Raw genomic sequence first — 5,115 nt, forward strand, 5'->3', positions numbered from 1 at the left:
AAAAATTTTAAGTCCTCCATTATGACTATAAAGAAAAAAGGTTCATCGACTTAAAAAAATGGTTTCTCAGAATAGGAACTATTAATGTCATATACATTATCAAAGATTCTAAAGGTCTCAATGATGGCAAACAACAAAAAGAGTAAGTATGGGAGGATGTAAAGAATCACTATTACACACTATAAAAACCAAAGAATACAGGTACTACAAGCAAAAAGAAAACATTTTTCTCTGGATTTTATGCAAATAATTTAGTTCAGAAATGGGAACAGGGATGGATATTTTAAAATAACTCCATTTTACTACCTTCAGGACTTTTATGGAAGTAACAGAATTTCTCAAGAGGGTATCAACGCCTCCACAAAATGAACTAAAGAAAAGAACATTTTGGCAAGGAAAAAGTGACTGCATTCTCCCGCTGCACTTCATGGCTGTTAGTACCAGGCTAGGCTGAACTCTTAAGTGCCCTACAAGGACCTCTCCTACACTGTGGAGACAAGGGCGGGGAGGGGTTAAGGGTACCCTCACTGTACTCTAATTTGCCTCTTCAGTGACAAATTCTTGAAATGAAGAAGGAAAAATAGATGAGTGTGTAGAACAACTTAGGTCAGTTAACTTAGCCCCATACCACTAAAACATGACAGCACACTCCAGCTTTTCAAGAAATCTTTAGAGGGTAGTCGGTGAAAAGAATATGTGCTTTGAATCCAGATGATCTGGGTTCAAATTCTGACTCCAACATTTACTAGCTTTATGGACTTAAATAAGCTACCTCACCTCTCTCAGCTTCAGTCCAGCCTCATGGAGTGACCATGAAAATGGGAGACATTTTTTCATCTCTGCAGCCCCAATGCCTGCCTGAGTGCTGGACACACACCAGGTATTTCAATGCTAGTTCTTTTTGCTTGTCTCACAAGTATGTCACATTCTATTGGGGGGGAAAAAAAACCCAAACCTGTTCTCTAGGAAACAGTTATCTAAGCCCGAGCTATTATTTTATGTATTTCAAAGAGTTTTCAATATAATAACCTGGTACAGGAGAATGCAGGCAGTCCCACGGAATTCACTGCAGCTTTTCACCTGAATTAAACTAAAGCTTTGATTGAGGAATGGAAGTATAAAGTAAACCACCAAATATTTATTAAAAATAATACTATTTCAGGGCACCTGCATGGCTTAGTCATTTAAGCGTCTGCCTTTGGCTCAGGTCATGATCTCAGGGTCCTGGGATGGAGCCCCGCATCGGGCTTCCTGATCAGTGGGGAGTCTGCTTCTTCCTCTCACTCTCCCTCTGTGCTCTCTCCCTCTCTCTCAAATAAATAAATAAAATCTTAAAAAAACCCACAAAACTATTTCTAACCTTGCTATACTGGGGGGGCGGGGAGACAAAGGGGACGGAAGGGAGTGAAAACACAGTCTCCTCAGTTGATTTACATGCAGTCATTGTTACATACCGAAAATATTTTTGCAGGCAGAATCCTTGAATCCTCTAACCTGTTCAGAAGGATTCAGAACAAGTTTGACTCCATTTGGCCATTACCAATACAAAGTCTTTCCATGAAAACTGAAAAACGTAGGCCTCTACAGTGAGAATCAAGCCTGAGAGTGTGGAACCCTTTTTCCTCATGGTTTAACACAGGAAGACATAACCACAATCTCTGCTTGGGGCAAAGCCATGCTTCCAAGAAAACCGAAAAACTTGTTTGAAACTTCTATAAATCAGAGAAATCTCTATGACACAGTGGCCCAAACGTCTGCTGTTTCTGGTAAGTTTTCTGTAACATAATGGCAAAAATCACAAATGAGATTTGGTTCCTAAAGAGAGATGATGCTGCTTGAGATCTTCTTCGGTATTTGAAATAGTTATAAGAAGAGTAAAACAGTAAATATAAAAAACTAACTGCCACAGGGTCACACAGAAATACAGCAGTGTAATTTGTGGCTCTCCCATTTCACTCCAAACTGGTCTTTCAACTTCTTGTGTGGTTGGCATGAATACACTGATTAGTTCAGAGAACTTCCAACTATATCAATAAATTATAAAAATAATTATAAGGATAGAGAATATTAAAAAGTTGTGGTAAAAGTGATCACATTGAACGACTGCATGCTGTAACAACAGAAAAGCTAAATGTCAAAAAAAAAAAAAAAGCAAAGACGGGTGCCTGGGTGGCTCAGTAGCTAAGCGACTGCCTTCTGCTCAGGTCCTGCTCCCAGGGTCCTGGGATCGAGCCCCACATCAGGCTTCCTGCTCAGCAGGAAGCCTGCTTCTCCCTCTCCCACTCCTCCTGCTTGTGTTCCCTCTCTCGTTTTGTCTCTCTCTGCCAAATAAATAAATAAAATCTTAAATAAATAAATAAATAAATAGCAAAGAAATAACCGCAGTATAAAAGATGTGACTCCAGGCCTACTGTAATAGCACTAGGAGACACAAATAATTTCACAACAGATCTAGATTTATTTTGCCCATAGCCAGACTACAGCAAAAACAGTATCATATTCTGGTTACTATAAAGGAGATTCCAAAGTTAGCAAAAAGGAAAAAAAAAGTGGTAAAGGTTAGCTCTTAATAGTAGTCTATGAATGAAGAAAAAAGTTTAAATGATCCATCACAATTCATCCAAGAGATCTGCCCTGGGACAGAAAGAAGTCCAAAATTAATCATTTACCACTCCCCATTTTCCCAGGCCTTCCATTACAGTCACGCATTGCTTATATGAAACCACCTGTTCCGGCTGGCATAAAGCATGGTACTTGAAGATTCGTGCCTAATCAGTTTTTCATACACAGATCTCAAACCTTCTTTGTCCTGCCAGAGTGCCACAAAGTTCACAAAAACTCTCTCCCTGAGGTTGCCAACATGATCTACCAATTTAGTTTATCAACAAACTAGTGTATAGTGAGTGCACAGTCAGTGACTACCGATCTCCAGTAAGAAAGGCTGCTCACAATTAGCCTTGGGAGCACAGTACTGTGGTCTCTACCAGGGCTTTTCTAAGTACCACAAGCATATCCCCATAAAGTATGTCAAAACGGAGGGCCTAACGGGATTGTATTCCAATATGCCATTTGAGAAACAATAACTGAATCTCAGGCAATACTGCAGACATTCTGAAAATTATAAAAAATTTTAAAATGTGTATCTTCTCTGTTCGTGGATCTGTTACACCAGAAATGAGCAGTTTCGAAGGGGTGGGGAGTAAGGCACATACAACAGTTCCAGAGATGCCTGGAGATGTCAAGGATTCACTAGAAACCTTGGCCAGATTACTAATGGTCCATAAACCCTAATTTGGAGAACACGGGCCTACAAGTTGAAAATTGAATTATATTGCCTTATTAGATCCCACACTACCGAAACCACAGTCACATCAGTCATAACTGGAACTAGGAATACTTTATGTACACAAATATAAGTGCCTGCTTATGTATTTTTCATTGGATCAAATAAAACTGAAGCTGCAAACTCAAATTTCAATTATCTCACTAGTGAGGGGATTTCCTAATAGCGTCTTTTTAAAAACCAAGTAGCTGCCAACCCTCTGCACATCTGACAAGCAAGCACGTCCCTGGAAATTTGGGAGCAAAAGACTCCCGTTACTTCTCAACAGTGAAGAAAATAAACACCCTAAAGGGGACAGATTACTTTTTTTTTTTTTTAAGCTCAAGCATGCAATCTAATAATGCACAAAACTTGGCTGCGGGGCTGCTGGACACCTCCACGGTTCCAATTTTCGGGGCGAGTGCGCGCTAGTGCGTAAGAAGGGGGCGGAGGGGGAGCGCGCTCCGAGGACGCGCCGGGGCCCCCGCCCCCTCCCGGAGCAGCAGCCTGGCACCAGCCCACCCTCCTCCACCCCTGCAAACAGACGCAGGACGCCAATAGAGCAACTTCTCTGCGGGGGCGGCGGCGGAATAGCGGTCACCCCCGCCGCGTGCGCTGCGCGGCCCGGCCCGCCCGGGGGTCCCTCTACGGCCCGCCCCGGGGGGGGGCCTCCGCACGCCCCGCCCCTGCCCGCCAGGCCAGGGGCCGGGGGCTGCCCGGACCCCCGCCCCTCCGCACGGCCCGCAGCGGCGCACTCCCAAGGACGGCCGCCCGGCCCGAGCGCGGCCTGAGCGGGAGCGGGGCGCGGCGGAGGCCGGCTCTTCTCCTCAGGCCTCAGGCCGCCGCCTGCCCTCCGCCAGGCCGCCCGCCGCCTGCCCCGCTCGGACCCCGGCCGGGCCTCGGCGCCGCCGCAGCCCCTCATCCCGGCTCCATTCATAGGGGCACCCCAGCCCGGCCGGCGGGGCGGGGCCAGGGACCCGCGGACAAGGCCGGCCAGCGGAGGCCGGGGAGGAAAATAAAAAGTTAAGAGAAGAACTTACCTAAAATGGCTCCTGCAGCAGCCAAAATACAAACAGCTATTATTTGGTGAAGTTTAGCTCAGACACCCTGCAAGGACACCCTAACCCAGCTCGGGCCCACCTTCCCTGCAACGCCATTGGGCTTCGCCAGCCCAAAACACAGAGTCATTGGTCATCCTGGCTGCCGCTCAGGCGGAAGCCCATTTCAAGCTTGCTTGCAGGGGCGAGTGATGGGCTCGCTCCATTGTGCTCGTATTTGCATGGATGTGATCGCGGCGCTGATTGGCCGGTGCCGGTGCCGCCCCGCCCCCTGCCTCGCGCCCCCCCGCCTTGGAGACGCCGATGCGCGCGGCCCCGCCCCCCGGGACAGAGCGGCGGGGCCAGGGGGGCGGGGCGGGGCCGGGGTCCTGGGGGCCGAGGGGGCGGGGCGGGGTCCTGCACGCCGCAGACCGCAGGCAGGGGGCGGGGACCTGGAGTGCGCGCGGGCGTGGAGGGGGGTTCAGCCCGCAGGTGGAGGTCTCGCAGGTAGCAGGCTAACGAGCTGGAAGACCCGGGGCTGGCGTCTCCCGGGGTGCGAGAGGATGTGGCTGGGGTCCCGCGACAGAGAGAGATGCTGCTTGGGCCAAGGTCCCGCAGACAGAAGCGAGGAGAGGCAAGGGTCCCGCAGGTCAGGAAAAGATGCCGAGAAGCCAAGCAAAGAGCCAAGGAGCTTCATTCTGTGTCTCCAGCCGCATCTCCTGCCGCTCCGCCGGGCTCCCTGGCACTCTTGACACA

The 5,115-nt window shown here is 48.4% G+C and overlaps 1 protein-coding gene across 1 annotated transcript in view; it reads right to left on the bottom strand.

Moving 5' to 3' along the window:
- The window catches only part of CHD6 (chromodomain helicase DNA binding protein 6), a 201,793-nt gene extending 197,360 nt beyond the window's left edge, over window positions 1–4,433 (bottom strand). The window contains exon 1 of the mRNA XM_021688920.1: window positions 4,363–4,433. The gene's annotated coding sequence lies outside the window, so the exon portion shown is untranslated. The remainder of the gene's footprint in view (window positions 1–4,362) is intronic.
- Between the last annotated feature and the right edge of the window lie 682 nt (window positions 4,434–5,115).

This window comes from Neomonachus schauinslandi, chromosome 10, assembly GCF_002201575.2.
Source record: "Neomonachus schauinslandi chromosome 10, ASM220157v2, whole genome shotgun sequence".
NCBI lineage: Eukaryota > Metazoa > Chordata > Mammalia > Carnivora > Phocidae > Neomonachus > Neomonachus schauinslandi.